This window comes from Astatotilapia calliptera, chromosome 15, assembly GCF_900246225.1.
Source record: "Astatotilapia calliptera chromosome 15, fAstCal1.2, whole genome shotgun sequence".
NCBI lineage: Eukaryota > Metazoa > Chordata > Actinopteri > Cichliformes > Cichlidae > Astatotilapia > Astatotilapia calliptera.
This window is the reverse complement of record NC_039316.1, coordinates 9,463,367-9,482,485: the sequence shown is the minus strand read 5'-3', so window position 1 is coordinate 9,482,485 and position 19,119 is coordinate 9,463,367. Positions and strand designations below refer to the sequence as shown.

The 19,119-nt window shown below is 41.4% G+C and overlaps 1 protein-coding gene across 6 annotated transcripts in view; it reads left to right on the top strand.

The window, feature by feature from the left end:
* The window catches only part of sash1a (SAM and SH3 domain containing 1a), a 164,913-nt gene that overhangs the window by 84,048 nt on the left and 61,746 nt on the right, over window positions 1-19,119 (top strand). The window contains exon 1 of one of the 6 annotated variants that reach the window (XM_026143340.1): window positions 10,303-11,006. The exons of the other annotated variants lie outside the window; for them this stretch is intronic. The gene's annotated coding sequence lies outside the window, so the exon portion shown is untranslated. Of the gene's footprint in view, window positions 1-10,302; window positions 11,007-19,119 lie in introns of those variants that run through there. 6 annotated transcript variants of the gene reach the window in all.

Sequence of the window (19,119 nt, the reverse complement as noted above, 5' to 3'; positions counted from 1 at the left end):
AAGAACTTGAAACAATCCTATGGTAAAAGGATTATTCTAGTTTAGGTGGTAACATTTTTTTTCATGGGCCTTTAAAGTATTTTCAGACTAAGTATCTGATTGGGAAAGTAATATACCCTGCAAAAAAGCCCAATGTTTTGTTATTTGTAATTTTATTCTGGGCACCCAGGTAACTTTTGCTGATCGTAAACAGAATCATTAGACCTGATAAGATTGTACACATTTTGCAGAGACGTACTGTCAATCCATAACAGCAGTCTTAGGTAAATTTCATGTTAATAAGTAAAATTGGGAGATATATCCTTTGGCTTTATTTTATAAATATTAAAGTCACTGTTATTGTTGCACTCAATATCCCATTTCATTCTTTAATGAAGTAGAATAAACCTACTGAAGCTAGCACAATTTTTTTTGTGTGTGTGTGTGTGTGTGTGTGTGTGTGTGTGTGTGTGTGTGTGTGTGTGTGTGTGTGTGTGTGTGTGTGTGTGTGTGTGTGTGTGTACTCGTTGTGCTGCGCTCATTCACACAGCCTAAGGAAGAGAGGGTTACAGTAGGAGTATTTTCAGTTTTCCCAGTGCTCTCAGTAAAGGAACTGATCTAAGCTGTTTCCCATTGGCATTAAATATGCATTAGTCCCAGCCTTTCATGTGGGCGCTGAGCTGTGTTTTGTGTAAGAAGTCCTGAGGATATTTTCTGATACTTGGAGCCCACCAATTTTTTATCTCCATCTTTTAATTAAGGAGGAGAATGAGGTCTGTAAGAAAGCAAGCTAATCTTTATTAAATGGAATTTCTGGGACACTGATTTGCTTCAGGGCTAGTTACAAAACATCCTGCCAACAAACACTACAAACCCCCAGCACTAAAATCTATTCTCATCAATTAACCTTGAGAAACCAAGGGAAAAGACCACACTGACATTATACGGCATGGTATTAACATTGCCTAATAATCATCTCTACCCCTTACCTGTTATTTCATTCATTCTCTTTGAATAATGTCATCCGAGGGTCTAGTCCCTGACAGAATCCCACGTTCACCCTGTCAGTAAGCTATCACCAGCTCAGGCGTTGTGCACAGCTTGTGGGCCTCGAGCTTGGTTCTTTCTTGTATAAAGACACGGTAATCAATCTTTTTTTGACAGGCTTTAATGGAAGGGTAAGGGGTCTATGCCCACGTTGGGCATTCCCAGAAAGGGGTGATTCTTAATCCCAACATTGTGCTGGCTGGTGTGGCCACCTCTGGTTGCCCTTATTTCCCCTCTACTGGCAGGTTGGCCCTCCGCTGTTCTATTATCCCTCTATCTGTAATTAAACGCAGCCAAAGGGAACTGAGATGGAGCGAGAAAGGGGAAGAGCTCAGGCTGGGTGTCCATGTTTCACACAAAGGGTTTCTGACAGGAAGGATCTGCGGCTTTCCATGACCCGAGGTGGGTGGGTGGGTGGGTGGGTGTGTGTGTGTGTGTGTGTGTGTGTGTTAACGTTAAGTCCTCATACCGTAAAGGTTAGAAAGGGATTACTGTAACGTTAGCCAAAATAATAAAGCTGGAGAATTGATCAACTGTCCATCAGATACAGCGCACAAACCTTTAAAATCGCACAATTTGGACATACAGCCTGTCTTGTGCAATAACTAATGCTGTCCATTCCCTCCGGAGACCTAATTTTGTCATGAAAGCCATAAGCTCACCTTAGAACGAGTGCAGAAGCCTGCACCCCTATCTCATTCTTTGTGGGGGTTGTAGGTGTGGGTAAATAATGGTGATACTCAACAATTCTCACCAGCACACTCTATGACTGTAATTTCACACAATTTAAGCACGCTCTATTCACACTCATAAATCTCAAACTTCTCCCCATTTCTTCCCCCCATCTTTCCTCTGGAGACCTGCAAATGTTAATGCCAGTGTTTTGTGAGTGTAACCCCTTGCCAAGGCTCTATCTGTGGGCCCACGCTGGCTAGAATTGGACAAGATTGGAACCTGTCGCAGTAATGGGGTCTCTGACCCAGTAGGGCCATCACAGACCGTCTTTGTGTGTATAGGTGTGTAGAGGTTCATATACACAGGTCTGTGCATGTGCTGTGATTTATAGGGACACAAACCTTCCAATAGAGCCTGAAGGGCATGGCTGGGCTTCCATAAATAAGCAGCCTTGGTTATCAGCAAGGTAGGAAATATTGATTATTTTAAATGGCTATCGCATTACTCTCATAAATATGCATCGATTGCACATCATCGGGTTGATGTCCTTCGATTTGGTTTTGAAAAATGCAAAACCGTTAGCAGCTCATGAAATAAACAGCCATTTGTAAAATCTTATTTATCTCCTGAAGGCTCCTTTGAGAAAACGTTGTTTACGAACAGGCTATCCCGACTGAATTACTGAATTCAAGGATGAAAAAAAAAAAAAGGACAGACTATACCCACAGTCGTATAAATTGCTGCAGGATAACTATCATTTATCTTATAACCCCAAACCATACAAAACGGAGAAACCTCTACTTTTCCAGGAACCTTTGGAATCATTTCCTAGTAGTGTTATCCATCAGTCGTGTTACAGCCCATTGAAAGAAAACAAAATGTCAGTCTCCCCAGAATAGACCCCATGAACCATCATCTCCATGTTCCACTACAGTTTAAACCACCATACCTTCCAGATACAAGACTTTACCAAAGTACAATCACAGTGTCTGCAAAATATACAACACATCATTAACTGTGGTCTACCTCTGGTTATTTAATACACTGTTTCTTCTCTCTGCGAACCTCCCCCCGGTGGAAAAGCCTCAGGAGTATAGATGGTTCGTGGATACCACTGCCAACACAGGAATTTTGAAACCCAAGTCAGCACTCATTCTAAGATGAACTGCGCTTTACCTCTTGCCTCTTTCTTCTGTGCATTAACTCCGGAGAATTTTGGCTGTCGGCTTTTCCCTCATTTCCTCCAGTAGCTGCTGAGAAGGGGTGATCACTTTGACGTCGCTGAGCCTTGCTCACCGTGGGTGTAAATAATCAGATTTGTGACAAGAAGGGCCGCTAGTCAGAGGAGGTGAGAATTGAATTTTTGAACTCTCATCTTATTGTTCTGGTATGAATCATCTTCAGCCGATAAAACAGCATGCCTCCGCTGTTCTCATGAAGAGAAACTGAATTACTCGTTTGAAACTGAGGCGAGCAGCGATTAAAGCTGATTCGGCGACTGGCAAAGGGACTCGTGCAGCGTGCCAAGATGCATCTATGCATCCCATCTTTGATAGATTTGGCTACTGTATTAAATAAGTGAAAGCTTCTTACATTAATCAGAATGCTTTGTTTGGGAAAAAAAATTGTTGGAAACCCCAGAGAATAACTCAAAAAGCAATATTGTTTTACACACCCACCCAAATTAGGGAATGTAAGTTGTCACCATGTCAAGTAAGATAATTAAGATGCTTTCCAACGGCATTGTTGACAGAGTTGTAAAAAACAAACAAACACGAAAACACTTGTATGTCTCGTGCATCTTTGTTGTTTGAATCACCACAAAAATGGTGAGACAAGTGTGTGCTGACAGGCTGAATTTTGTGAAGCCTACACAAACGCAAGAGTTAAATGTGATGGTGAAAAAGAAAAAGAGGGAAAGACCACTGACCCGAGTTCAACATGCTGTTGCTCACTGCTCTGTGGCCTGGATGGAGAATCCAACTTTATTATGTAACACCAGTGACTGTAAGCTCAACAAACAGGGTTGAGGTTGGGCTGGAGCCCATCCCAGCTGTCAAAGGGCAAGAGGCGGGGTACGCCACTGACGGGTTGCCAAGTATCACGAGGAGATCTTAGGAGAACTTAACATGCTTATCTTTGTACTGTGGGAGGAAGTGGAAGTAACCAGAGAGAACATGCAAGCTCCAGCCAGCAGATTCAAACCCAGCACCTATTTGTTGTGAAGCAGTAGTGCTAACCACCACACCCACGTGCCTGTGTGATACACAGTGCGTAAAATAAAGAATGATCCCTTTTCAAAAGGCATAGATATAGAAGCTTACGGTAAATTTTGAAATGCTTAGCTGAATATAAAGTTTAACATAGCAAAACTTACAACGTGTCCCCTTCATGACACGTGGATTATGCTTATATGATTTTCAAACATGCCCCATATAATTCTGAGCCTGTTTGGAGCCACTGCAGCCACTGCTGCTGTTGTGCTGCCTACCGGCAACCACGTGAAACTTGCGAATCCCCTATTTAACAGTACATGGGACTGGTGAGTGGCTGGGGAATTAAAGCCCTTAAAAATAGGATTATTCTTTTTCATACACCCTGTATGTTAATATAATATCATACTTTTTCAAATGCAAGTGTCCTTCATACCCAAAGTGTAAATTTTTACTAATCGGTCATCAAATAGCTTGACAGTCATTACTTTTCTGTAAAGGATAGAATTGTAGCGCTTTGCCTCCATTCAATTTATTTTTCCCCACCATTTATCAACCTCTAAACTAAATTCTCTCCATGGCTGAAGCCTGTGGATGAGATTTTATTCATCATTTTCCTCAAAATAAAAGTTTTAAACACGTTAATAAATGAGTTCCCTGGAGCCTGACCGAGCAGGACATGAGCAGATTCAGCCTGGAGGCAAGGCCTTGAATAGAAAGAGCAGCGGAGAGCTTGATCTGTCTTTATGCGCTTTTAATTACACACGGCCGGATGGCCTTCAATCCCCAGAGAGCTGAGGTGAAGCTCACGTCAAGACCAGAAAGAGACGGGGAGAGCGGAAGGATCACCTGCACCTCTGAGGGCAGCGCGAGGTTAATTCAGCAGACACATTACAAGAGCCACAGGCGGCTGTCAATCATTCCACAGTATTTTGACTGACATGTAGTGAAAAAAACTGTCAGTTAGCAGTAGACTCACAACCCTTACTCTACATGGATTTACTGCCCGTGTTTTAGAACACGTATGCATATTTCCCCAGGAAGGAAAACCCTCTTTACGTTTCCAGTTTGTAGAGAAACCTCAGCTGAGTTAATGTGCTTAGCTTTTTGCAAAAATGTAATGTTTCATTTTAATGATCAACTGGCAGGTAGCTAGTGCTCTGTAGTGGGTAATGTGAGAAGACATATGGTTTGTAAAACTGACTGATCAGAAAGACAACAGATAAGATCAAGTTAAGGCTAGTTTGTGTGTATTTGTGTGTGTCTGCTGCCCATATTCACATTAGACTGAATATGCTCATTCACGTGCAGCTATCAACAATTGCACGTCCACATAGATTCTCTGTTGAGTCCAATTTTTCCCATTACAGTATCCCAAATTGCAAATTCTCCCTGGTGGGCTTTACCATCTATACTGTTCTTTCTCGCTGTTTTCTCTCACACATTTACTTTCAAACACATTTTGTCAACACACATTCCAACAGTTCAGAGCACGCTGAACAGCAAGATCAGAGGGAATAAAACACTCACACAGAGAGAGCTTTTATGTATCGGAAACCCTTTTCATTCTTATGAATCTCACCTCCCAGAACTGTACTTTTCTACGAAATGAGTGCTATAACCTCAAGGCAATGTCAAGGTGAAGGAAACGTGTCAGCGCCTCCCTGTTGAGCTTTTTCTCGCTCCGGCTCTCTCCAGTTAATGACTCGAGTGTGGAGAGTGTTACCCTAGCTAGGCCTGGCCAGATGAGCCCAGAGGAGATGGCCAGACTGTAATCACAGGCAATCATCAGCTCTCTTCCTAGATCTCTGCTACTCTGGACTGAACGGTATGGTCCTAAACCCGTGATTTGAGCCGTAAGGTGAGTGAGACCGAAGGAAAGGGGAGGGAGAGGATAAACAATAAAGGTTTACACTATGAAGTATGCACAAGTGAGAGATTATAGTGATGTTCATGGTCTTTATTTGGTGTGTTAACATGCTAAAACACAAATTTTATTTGAAGACAGGTATTTAAATGTGGTTACATTTTGACTGGAGGGGGGGGTTACATGAAAAAGTCCTTATCACCAAGACACGAAATTCTTTAAAATCTATTAAATATTGCCTAGAGAGCAGTAGGCCCGGGTTTGAGTCTGACCTGTGGCCCTTTGTCTTCCCCTTTCTGTCATCACTTTCCCATCTATCTACAATGTGTCTACCCAATAAAGGCTAGAAGGCCAAAAAAATCATCTTAAAAAAAAAATAAGAAAAGAAAATCCATTTAAGAGTTGCTCAGACTTTTATAGTAAATCTGGGACGAGTGAATGCCAAGGAAACACCAACATGGTGTGAATTCACAACGATGCGTATCTGTCTGAAATTTCCTGGCAGTCAGTTCAAAGGTGTCTGTAGTGGTAGACCGATCAGTTAACCAACAGATCAATAAAAAGCTGTATGAGTAAGTAAGACAGTCTGGGGAAAAAAATGAGGGTTGCAGTGCAAGTATGAGAAAATGTCCATAATAATTAGTCATCGTAGCTGCAATTTGACTCAATCTTGGTTGGTCCACCGCTGATAACTGCGAAAACTTCAATCGTAATGACATTCTCTAGTGCAGAGAATTCACAGCACCTGAGTGGGTGTAAAATAAACAATCCACCCCTCATTCAAGAAATCTTCAAACTCCACACAAACAAAAAAAAAAAAAGATCCACAAGCATGTCTCACTGCAGGTCAGTAAGAAGACTACAGAAGGTAACCCTATTAAAAAAATAAATAAATAAAATCATGCAGCTTGACGTGGTGGGTCCAGGGACTGTGACTTCAAAATCCTCGAGGCTAAAACTAATGGAGTTCTGCTTCTTCCAGCTTGTCTGTCTCTCTTCATCAAAACACAACAACCCCCACATAGCCTGCAGCACTGATAGTAATATGCGATACAGAATGGTTGTTCGTTTAATTTTACAGCCAGGCATGCTGGTGTCACTCAAAAAAAAAAAAACCCTGAAAAAATAGTCTAATCTACCTGGACTGATGGACAGAAAGAGCCATGTTTTTGCAGTCATGCCAGCTCTGTCTTTGGAGCTGTAAACTTTTACATGTCAGTGGTGCTGTGTGAGAGAAAAGCCTTGGACTTTTTGTCTCCTACCCTCAATCCTACGTGCTCTGCGGTTGAGTCTGGTTGTCTGCTTTCTGCTGTGGTCTTTCATCACGTTCACTCCCCATTCTGGCATGCCTACTAGTATCTGTGTGGTTGTGTGTGTGTGTGTGTGTGTGTGTGTGTGTGTGTGTGTGTGTGTGTGTGTGTGTGTGTGGGGTTGTGTGTGGGGGGGGATAAGACAAGAACTTTACTGCCATCTAGTGGCAACAAAACCACTGCCCTTCCTGTGGGGTCAAGGAGATCAAGAAAAAGAAATGCATGGAAAACAGTGGTGTGGAGTGTTGTCTAAACACTGTTCATATACATCTCTCATGTGTCTTTGTGGTGGTTGATGCTGGTACTTCATTAATGGGAGTCCATATTAGTGTAGCAGGTCAAGTTAAGTCAATGAGCAAGTGCTAATTCCTCTGCAGTCCTGTGCACTGCCACTCGTCACACATTTGCATATAAATTGCTTTAAACGTGATGTTGCTTCTAAATTCCTTAACCACCACTTGTTTAAAATTCATGAATGCTTTTGAATTTTGTCAGGCATGGTTGAGCTGTCAAAAAAACCTTTGATACGTTTAAAAAAAAAAAACCCTGCAGGTGTGCATGCGCACAGGCATTTGGCCTGAGATTTTGTGAAATTCTCTCCTATTTTGTCTGTGAAAAGCTCTGGAAGCTCCCTCTGTCTCAAGCCGTCTCTCTCTTTATTTCTTTGTGTGTTTGTCCCCGCACGCGTGTGTGTATTCAGACTCATTACCCAGTCTTGGCTGGTGAAGAGAGCCTTGTCTCTGTGGGCATCGATGTGTTAATGTACACTGTCTAGTTATCTCTGGTTACCATAATCAGTATTCAGAAACAGTCTCTGCTGGAAGTGCAAATATTTTGTTAATTTTCAAACTGGGACTTGCAAAAACATGCATGTGAAACACTTTTTTTCCCCTGTAGATTTTAGATGTTTTGCACCACAGCTAACCTATTTCTAACCTTTTAATCAACATGAACAAACCAAGGTAGAACAATTAAAATTGGGCATGTCACAAATTGTTTTGGGCACAGGAAACACCCATGCTCTGATGCTGCCTATCTATTGCTAGCGGGGGATCGGATTTTAGACAAATTCTCTTGTTCAGAGTTAATTTGTGTCTGCTGTTTGATTGTTTGCCTCAGGAGGAACAAGGATAGTGCTTAAAGTAATTGAATGGCCCATTTACATTCTACTAATTGATTGTGAGGGTTTCAATGAGGGTTTTTTTTTCCTGTGTTGCCCTGTATAAGACAGAGTAGAGTCCAGCAAGAAGCAGCAAATGAAACCTTTACAATCAAACAATAAACAGATCAAGTAATTGTAATATGAAAATATATTGGGTTTTTTCCAAGATTTCGAAAAAATGTATATATTAGGCCATAATGTAGTGGATTACACATTCACCTGACAAACAAAAGTTCCCTGGGAGGAGAGACAAATCTATTCTTGTTAAAAAAAAATCTACCAAATCAGAAATGCAGTGCTATTGGATGTGGTGACCCCTTGTGACAAGAGAGCAGCTTTATTTGCTTTGGGCTACATAAATTAAACAGTCAGCCTTAATAAATCCTGATCAAAAGCTATACTTCATAAACACTAGACACTAGAAAGGACTGCTCTTTAGGTCATCAAAGTATATCTGTTTGTCATAACTACAGTGACCTGCAACTTCATGCAGTCAAAGCCAGTTAAGCAACAGTGGAATGCCTTTGATGTACCTGTACCTGCTTGTGCAGCTTCTTTCGAGTATGCGTGGCTATTTTACAGCATGCCCCTTTGAACTGTTTTGGGGTTTTGTTTTGTTTTTAATTTTTCAATTGCAGTGGCCATGCTCATTGGGTTTGTATCTAGCTTGCTAGCTGAAATTAAAAGAATACAAATCATTGCCTCTTGTTCATGCATTAGAAGGTTTTATGGGCTGTATTAAAGGCTGGAGCTTTGTGCTGCTTTTGTTATAACTGACTGATCTGAACTGAAGGTGTAATACGCAACATCGGGAACTGCCTCGTCTAGCGGCTAAAAAACATGAAAAATATTTAACTTCATCTGCAGGAAATGTGCTGTCTAACCACTTGAACAAAGAATGTTGACCACATTTTCTCAGTCTGCCTTCATCTGTATGTGTATACACTCCTAAAGACAGCCTGTTTATGTTCCCTGGTCTCTGCACATCCCTGAGATTCACTTGTGTGATTTATTTATTTTTCTTCTTTTCTTCTTCTTCCTTTTTTTTTTTTTTTTTTGCAAGTCCTTCGCTGCGCATTTACATGACCCCTTGCACTTTGTTTGCTTCTCTAAACGTTGTGATGGCAGGTCTAAACAGGATGCAGGTCAGCTGAAATGGTTTACACAGGAGATCCTGATGCATTTATTGCGTTGAGACAAAGCTGCACTGCTACACTTCAAACATCTACATGTAGCAGGAGTTGCAATGAGTTGCTGCACAGCTTGTCTTTACAGTTGAGCTATACATCTCGCCTCAGGCTCTCCAGCCCATCTTTACCAGCTTTGGAAACGCAGATGAAAATGCAAGCTGACCAAATAGACTTCCTCCTTTGTAGTTACAAGTTTTTAGCAGCTACACATCACCTCTAGATATGGCTTCAGTGTTTTGAGCTTCAGTTGCTTAAATAATGTGCACTGTTTCTGATTTGCCAGCATGTCATTGTCTGCTCACCATCACCCTCGCGTCTGAAAGAGTGGCGTACCCTATGCTATTTGGTTGTGTCAGCAACACTGACTTTGGTGAGCCATCTCCTGGCGAGTGGATGTAGGACATTTCTCTGGTACCTATCCAAGCCTATGTCTGCCCCGCCATTCCATTCCTCACTGTTACTATCTGTCATCCCCTCAGTTTCTCCTTCCTCCTCTCCCATGACCTCAAGGAGTCCTCAGGAGGTAAAGTTTTCCAAAATGGGAAGATTGTTTTTTTTCCCTTCCTCCCCATCTGTCTCTTTGGTCTCGTTTTCCCTCTCACAAATTAGCATAGAAAAAGAAGAAAAAACACCCCAAACCTCAATGCTGAGTGACTCATTCAAATAATTGTTGCTTTAACTGTATCAAGTTACTCTTTTCTCTGACTCCCTTTTTACTTTTCTTCCTTTCCCCAGTACAGTGCGGTATCTGGGACACTTGTGAATTGGGGCCTTTCAGTGAAAAGGCAGGAAAAAAACGAGTGACATCAGAGAGAGAGAAAGAGAGGGATCTAAAGTCGCCCTGTAATTTTCTGTTCTGTTTCTGTGATTGCATATATGACCATAACAGACAACCGGTTAGCTGGTTCACTTTGTACATGTACGTGTATATTACATTAGTAAAGATCCCCCATGTGTCTGTGTTTTATTTTAGCATGTTTGCGCTGCTTGTGTGTCTAGGTGGAGCTTGACATTGTTGACTTTTACAGCAAAACAGTTTTACAGGAGGGCTGTTCATAACCGAATAACAGAAAACAAAGAGACCCTCGCGTGTGTGTGAGTGTGTGTCTGTGTGTGTGCAATGAAAAGACAGTAAGAACAAAGAGAGAAGAGATGGCGAAAGAAAAGGGGAGTGTACGGAGAAAGAGGAAGGCCAGAAAAAAACTCCACTTTTGAGAAGGAGAAGAAATTTGAGACATGTTGAAACATTTTTGGATAGAGGAGAGGAAAAGGGCAAGACATGCGGAGTGAAGGATGAGATCCCTCCCCCTGCCAAACTCGAGTTATACTCTTGACTATTCTATAGCTAACCCTTCCTCTTTTCCCCTCCTCTCCACGTCCCATGTGAGCAGCAGCCCGATGACTGGACCTCTGTGTGTCTCCACTCTGCTTACGCTTTGCTGCGCTCTGGCAGACATGCATTGTTCTCCACTGTACACTACTTGTTGCTCCCGTTCTTAAAGAGTTAGTCGGTGTTAGCTCGGCAGAAAGAGTGGGAGGAAAATACTCGGCGACAGCCTCGCGGTGAGTACTGACATTTTAATTTTTTAGAGAGGAATATTCTTGTCTCATTCATTTGTGGTGCCTGTCAAAAGGTTTTCAGTAGCATAACAAGTTTTTCTGAGGGATATCTTCAGTGGAAGATTTTTAAATAAGACAATCAGTTTGGCATGCCATGTAAAGAACATAATTCATTAGTTTTTTTTCATTGAGTAAGTTGGTGAAAGACATGCTCTGGTAGTGAGAGCCCTTTTAGCTCGGCTCTTGTTTCTTTTGCTGACTCACTCTATTAACTTATTTCATATGGCTCCGTGGTGTGTAGAAGTGTGTTGTGTGCATGTGTTTGCCATTGTGTATAGTTTCTTAAGGAATTCTGTACAGATGCACGTGTATATGTCATTTAAATGTAATTATCAGCCCCTGGCCCTACCTGATGGTGTAAATGTGAGAATTTAACAAAGATGGAGGGAGCAAAACATAGGGGGGGGGGATGCTGGCATACAGCTGTTACTCACTGTTTGCTTCGCTCTCTCAGGTCTGTATTGATTTCCTTCTCTCTCCCCACTAAACGAGAACAATAGCTTCATGCCTGGCCAAGACCCCCCAGTAAATAACTCAGCTAAATATCTACAGCAAATCTCCAGCAAGATGTTGTTCATTGATTGCTTTGTCATCAGATGTGCACACACAAACACACACACATACATACGGAGGAGAAATACACAAACACTCAATCGGGCCTTGTCGTCTAGAGGGACTTCATTGTTTGGTGTGCATAATTGTTTGTGTGTATGTGTCTGTAAAGGCCTTGTCCAAAAAGGTCTTGGACAATGAAGTCTGTCACCGGGGGATGTGGATTTCTATCTCCCTCTCCTTCCCTCTCTCCCTTTGCTTTTCCTGTCCCAGTCTCCCTTCACATCTGGATCTCCCCACCAGCTGACAAGGAACAAGGGAGCGGATGGAGGGAGGAAAAAGGCATGGATTGGGGGGGGGGGGGGGAAAGAGAAGGTTAGAAATTGGAGGAAGGGGAGTGTATTTGAGCCAAAGTTCCCTCCATGCAGGAAGAGCAAACTTCACAATGTTATTGTGATTGTCTGATGTATGGGAGGAAGCGCAAACACTGCATGTGCGTAAACACACACACACACACACACACACACACACACACACACACAGTCCTTCACACGCAGGACTTAAGTTCACATGCGTGCAAATACAGTAAATGAACATGGGCAAATGTACACACATTTAAACACATGCAATACACATTTAAAGGACTGTGAAGCCAGCGTTAAGCCGATTGAAGTGACACTCATGCGGCGTCACTATTTAGGCTCAGAGAAAAACTGGTGCCGGTGCTTGTTGAAGGGCTTTGGCCTTACCATGTGTCAAGTTTTTAATAGGAAATTTTGCACAAGGCTTTAGCTGTCGAAGCAAGTCCTTTTCCCTCTCGGTCTCTTTACTCTACTGCCTTCCAGCTCATTAGCCCATTGCTAAGCTATACTTGAAATTAAATCCGTTTCCTGGATTGAAATTGGAAGTAAAAATATATATATATATATCTGCCAGAAGAAGCCGCGCAGGCCAACTGTTGCAATGTTCTGCCAAAGCTGGTCAACCTTCGCCTGTTTATCCATACCAGGGCAGAGCCATGTGCCATGGCAACAGGTGTATGCTGATTATTAATATTAGGCAACAGGCGAGGCTGCGTGAATGCACGATGATTTAAAGGGGTAAACGTCCCCCTTACATCTGCTTTAGCGGATTCTGTGCAGCACACACGATTGGGGGAGGTAAAGATTGGGGACATTGATAAAACACGAGCAGTTATTTCCTCCACAGCCTCCCAGGAATTGTTTGACTATGCAGTTTCTGCCATATGTGCATGTGTAATTCAGCCATCTCCCTCTGTCAGTGCAGCTGGTCTGCGTCTGCCCGTATCGCTACTTTTCATATTACTTATGGCCTTTAGTCAAGCCTGCATCATTGTGCGAAATATAGGCAAGAGGGATGATGTTACAGTGCAGGTGGCATGAGTAAGACTGAGGTCACTGCTGAATGGGTTTACAGTGTGAATAGCTTCTCTTTGTGACTTGACATCACTGTGAATACTATAATTTTAGGGTGTATGAGTTTTTGCTTTTCATAGTAAGCATGTTTTGATATATAAAACATATACAGCATAACAGTGATGGACTGGAAAAGTGGCCCTGTTTTGGCTTTGTAATCCGTATAGTTCTTATACTGTGGTAGTGGATGTCGACCAAGTGTGTATGTTTTACATCATGATGTCACTAAGCGGACTGAGGGCTACAGCCAATGATGTAGTGTCACTTGGCACAAGTGACACTACATCGCACTGTCTGTGTGCCAACCAACAATCAGCCAGGAGAAAAGTGACATGTGTTGAGCTGCGTTAAAAAGCCCTGATTTGTTTTGGTCTGTGTAATAACATTCATTCAGCAGTGGTGTCAGTGCATCGTGTACAACGATCTTTCTCATATTTATGGAACAAGACCAAAAAAACTGACTGATGTCAAAGAAACTGACAAAAAGGGACTAAATGGATAATGATAAAGTCAGTGTGGATAAATACAAGGAGAAACCAAAGTACTGGAAGCGAACATAAAGGTTATTTGCATTCTTTGTGTTTTATTCAAACCAGCCAAATCTGGTTGAGCATATCAGTAGGTCTTCAGATATTCAGACGGGTGGATGGGCGAAAGTAGGCTACATGGCAACCATCAAATAAGAGTAGAACTCGAGTTTGGTTCTGCTCTTATCTCGGCTCATGTGCAATACATCACACTTTCTGTGGCCTTAAATGAGAGATTTGCCAGAGTAACTTCACTTTGGCAAATCTCTTATTAGTAGAGGAGGATATGTTTGCTATATACATGTGTGCGCACATGTGTAAAGTGCACACATTACTACTTGCATGTTGTGGTACTGTGTTGTAGTGTTTTATGTCTACAGTTAAATAATTATAAATAATTTTAGTAAATTTTCCAGTTTACAAACAATATGGATGAACTTTGTGACTTTAGGCATTCTTTGCTGCAGCTGCTTGCAGAGAGGCACTCAATCCCTTGTTAGACATTCCTGAATTTATTTTTTGGATTTCACGCAGTCTTTGTTTTTCTTCCCATGAATACAACTGTGGCAGGGTCTAATGACAGACCAATGGCTGCACACAGAGCTTCACGGCTGATGTCCAAAGTAATCTGCTCCCTGACTAGTACTTGTGACAGTCTTATAATAAAGGCAAATATGTTCAAAGTGACACATGTATGTATGTTTAATATTATGCTTAGCAATAATAATTATGCTGCGTGCAAGAGAGGTAATAGAATTTAAACTAAACTCTGTTTTTCACCTTAATTGTTTTTCAGAAGGTATACGAATGATGCTAATACTCTGTGTAGACTGACCGGGCATTTATGTAGCAAACCAAATGTCTTTATCGTTGCAAGTAATCTGCAATCTGCTAAAAAATCTCTTCATTTTACAGCCTAATTGCTTTTTGGTGTGCTTGCAGCTTTGCCACAATAGTTTATTCCACAGTCTGTGAAGCAGAAGATTTGCAGGTAGATTCTTTTCCCCCCATTTGTATTTTTTCCAAAAATTCAATCAGTCGTATCTTCTTTTTTTTTTTTTTTTTTTTGTGCCAGTTTCGTCTTTCATCTGGAACAAGATATCTGTGTGTGTTTGTGCACGTGTGTGTGTGCACGCATGCTTCTGTCTGAATGAGTCCTGGCAAATTTAATTAAAATTTTGCTAATAACCAACACTGAAGTCTTTGTTTTAGGCATATAATGAGTGAAGGAATCAGAAGTCACTGCATCGACCATCAGTTTTATTAGTTGTCACATTGAATACATCTATAGTATATATTACTATCAAAAGAATTTGTGGGTATGCATACACGTGGTAGTTGCATATACTCAGAGGGTCCTGCACGCTTGATTCTCTGTAGGTATTCTTCAAAGGGCTGTGCATTGCTGAGCTTATCCCTGAAGATTATCGCTATTCTTCCACCCTGTCATTTTTTCTTCTGTAGCTCTGGCTGCTGTAATTCTATGGTTCAGCAATTATTATGAAAGCTGGCTTTGAAAGCTCATTAAATCTATTTTGAAACAAGGTGGAGGCCAGGTATAAATCGCCTGCAAAAATCCAAGTTTTGAGCAGGTTACACATCATATTGAGATGAGAGGATTACAGCTATTATTGTTTAAAGAACATTCCCTGATTATAGCTTGCCCCTGTGTGTGGATACAAAGAGTTCTGATTACTGCTGGCACTGCCGCCTCACTTCCCAAGAGTCTAAGCATTGACTGGCACAGCAGGGGGTGCAGGAAAGGCGGCAGGCATACACGCACACTCACACACATAGATGTACCAACACAAAGGCAAACATGCAGAGACACATTAAACACATGTTAACATCATGTTTTAATGAAAAGCACAGTCTTTTCTTGAAAAGAATTGCACAGCTATTTTCATAATGTGTATTTAATACAGATTTCACCTATAATAAACACGCAGAACAGCTGCAGGCATTTGGATCAGAGCTAATATTGAAATATATTAAATGTTTTTTTTTTTTTTTTTATGGATGATAGGCTTTTTTGCACGATTGTGTATAACACATCATTCGTCACTCAGTACACCATTGGAGTTTAATGGTCTTATTTAACAACAAGCGTTCACACACACACATGCTTTTTCCTGTTTGTGTTGCCTGTGGCAACGGTTTGGCAAGGATCAGTGGTGATGTCAGCAGTGATGTACGAGTGTTGGAGTGCGAGGAATGACCTCAGCAGAGGGGAAGTCCCGGGAGACTCATATCAGCTGCAGCCAGTGTTCGCCTTCAGAACTTTCTCACACTACAGCTTTGCCGACCCCCCGAAGCCCCTCCTTCTGATCCTTCACAGGCATCACAAATCACCAGCATCCAACATGGCAAAGAGCTCTGACATGCACACAAGAAAGCCCTACTCCCAAAGCCAATGCTGAGAGTACATAGAAGAGGAATAGGCAAATTAACTGTTACTGCCTAGTGGGGAAAAGCCATTCCTTTGACAATATTTTTTTTTCTCTAAAATGTTTCGTTTTTCCTTTTACCGACTCCTTTTGTGTCAGTTAGTTTTAAAGTCTTGTAGTGCAGTAAGAAGCATGCAGTCTCTCCCCCCCAGCTTCCCAAAAGTAAGAATTTTATCTCGGGAAGCAATTAATCAGCAATTGAACTGATAGTTAAAATATGATGAACTGGCTTAAAATGAGTCACGTCCATGTTTATATGCTTTATACATCCTAACACTGTAAAGCCAGACTAATATACAAGCTGGAAAATATTATTAGCAGATATGTCTTCATATAATAAACTGTATGAACATATTTTGTTTGGTCACAACTAAACTGCATTACTTGAAACGGTCTCATTACATAGTTTCACTCAGACTCTATTGTTTACAATACTCTTAGCACTGTTAGCACATGCAGCAGAGTATGTATCAGAGCGAGCCAAAGGATGTCTTGATGCTAACTAGTTTGTGAAATGTATTGCAGGAAAACTGGTAAACAATGATCACAGGCTTTAGCCTTCATAGTATATCTGTGACAGAGCATGTGTATAAATGGGTTCGTCTATCAGAAATATATTGGCCAATATATCAGTACTCCATTTTTTTTACTGCTTAAAATTTGTAAGTGGCATTGGTCATATTGCTAATGTGGTTTAAACAGTGACAGCGTATTAGTTCTCTCACTGTACGGTATAAAAACACTTCAAAAAGGCTGGGAGTAAGCTTTGGAAATGTTGAGTTATTGAAGAGAGCAGTATTCTTTGAGAAAATCAGTCTTTCTCTTGTGCTCATCACCGCATTCTTCTTCGAGAGATTAATGTGTGAAACTGATAAATGTTCTTTCCATTTATCTGTGATTCACTGCAAAATATCAAAAATTGCACGAGACTTTCTACTTGGCAACCTTTTTTTTCGTGATTTTATGTTTATTTAAAGTTGGTAACAAGAAAAATATTCCAACTCAAATGTAACTTTTTTTTTTACATGTGCAGCAAACATTCTTTGCATGTCTATCCAATCCATGCTTGATGACTCTTGCTAAATTTTAGTGAATTTCGGTAGTACTAATGTGTAAAATAAATACCAGAGAGCATTATTTAGTGTATGCAATGCAGATTTTCCATGCATTTGTGAGAGTGTTTTGAAAAGATCCGTTTTGTGTGCTGTAATTTAAATAATAATGAAAGCATTTCCTGTAAGTAAACCTAGTAGTTATACTGATGAACCTTATTTTGAGACCTGCACGCATCCCATTGCCTTTTTAGTGGTAGTAACCTCATCATCTATGCCTATGTTGTGGGCTGTTGTTGGCGTACACATATTGTTATCGGATATTTAAACCCATTACGTCCTCCTGCTTTTAAACACACCAGCTGCATCACTGCGGTGACATCTAGCATGTGAACACAGCTTGCGCCCTCCCTCCAGAGTGGTTTTCTGTCCAGATTGCTGAACTACAGTCCAGGCTTTGCTCTTGATTCAAGCAACAGTCAGTTCATAAATGAATGGTTGCCTCTTCCTAGGACAGCTGTGTTACCAGGCATGAATGGGAAAAATGATCACAAGAGTACCAACCGCATTCGTGAACCGCATACTGTGTGTGTGTTTTCTAAGCCAAGTACACGGTGCCTGTGCTCATTTGCAAGCACACGTGTGCTCATGAACCTGTTGGTGTGTGAATGAGTCGTGAACTATGAAACATCGAGGGATCAACTGCCACTAATGAATCAATGGGTGAATTATTTATCGTGTTTGCATTTGCCTTGATTGATGTGTCATTCGAAGGTGGGTGTGTAATGGCTGCTGGCTGGTAAACGCATAAAACAGTATGTTGAGAGTGTGGCGAGAACAGAGGAAAGTACAAATCAGTACAACCCAATTTCCACAAAAAAATTAGGCGCTATTATTTTGAACTTATGATGTGCAGAAACTACAAATATCATGTACTTGCCCTGTATGCTGTCAAAACAGCCTACCCTTTGGGGTATGGGGCCTTTTGTGGGATCTGGCATAGGACGCTGGCACTGGATGCCTTGGGTCCTGTGGGTTCCGGGTGGGGCTTCTATGGACAGGGCTTGGCCCAACACATCATGCAGATGCTAGTTTAGATTCACATCTACAGTCAGCATCTACATTTTTAGTCCATGTCAGTGCATGTCACCTAAAGCACTGACATGGTGCTGTAGAGAAGCGTACATTTCTCCTTTATTGGCTTCTTTTCACGGGCTCCCTGTTAAATCCAGAATCAAATTTAAAATCCTGCTCCTCACATACAAGGTCTTGAATAATCAGGCCCAATCTTATCTTAATGACCTTATAGTGCCATTTCACTCCATTAGAGCTCTTCACTTTCAGACTGTGAGCTTATTTGTGGTTTCTAGAGTGTTTGAAAGTAGAATGGGTGGTAGAGCCTTTGATTTCCCCCCTGGTTCTTCCACTGGAGGTTCCTGTTAAAAGGGAGTTTTTCCTTCCTGCTATCGCCAAAGCGCGTGCTCACAGGGAGTCATATGATTGTTGGAGTTTTCTGTTTTCCTTGTATTATTATTAACCTATTATGTAGGTTCTTTACCTTACAATATAAAGCGCCTTAAGGCAACTGTTGTTGTGATTTGGCCCTGTATAAATAAAATTGAATTGAACTGAACATGTGAAAATAATAGACACTTGAATGCCAGAGCCCAAGCTTTCTCAGGAGGACATGGAATATATTGATGTTATTCAGTTCTCAGTGGTTTATTCTCATGGCTAATTGTATGGCTCAACGTAACTTGACCTAGAAATTCTAAAGCATTATCAGTGCTTTGCCCCAGGGGGAGCTGTTGCTCCAGCTGTGTGTTGTCCTACCTTGGTCCTTCCTACCCCCTGGACCCATGAAACATCCTCTTTTAACCTCCCCGTTTTGTTCTATCCACTTCTCAATCAATGTTTTCTATTTACGTTCCTATTTAAATCGTTTGCTCTCATCATGGTTTACCAAAAATGTCCCTATTTTCAAGTCACGGACAAAGGCAAACTTTTCCCCACCTTTCTCTTTGCCATTACATCATAGCCCA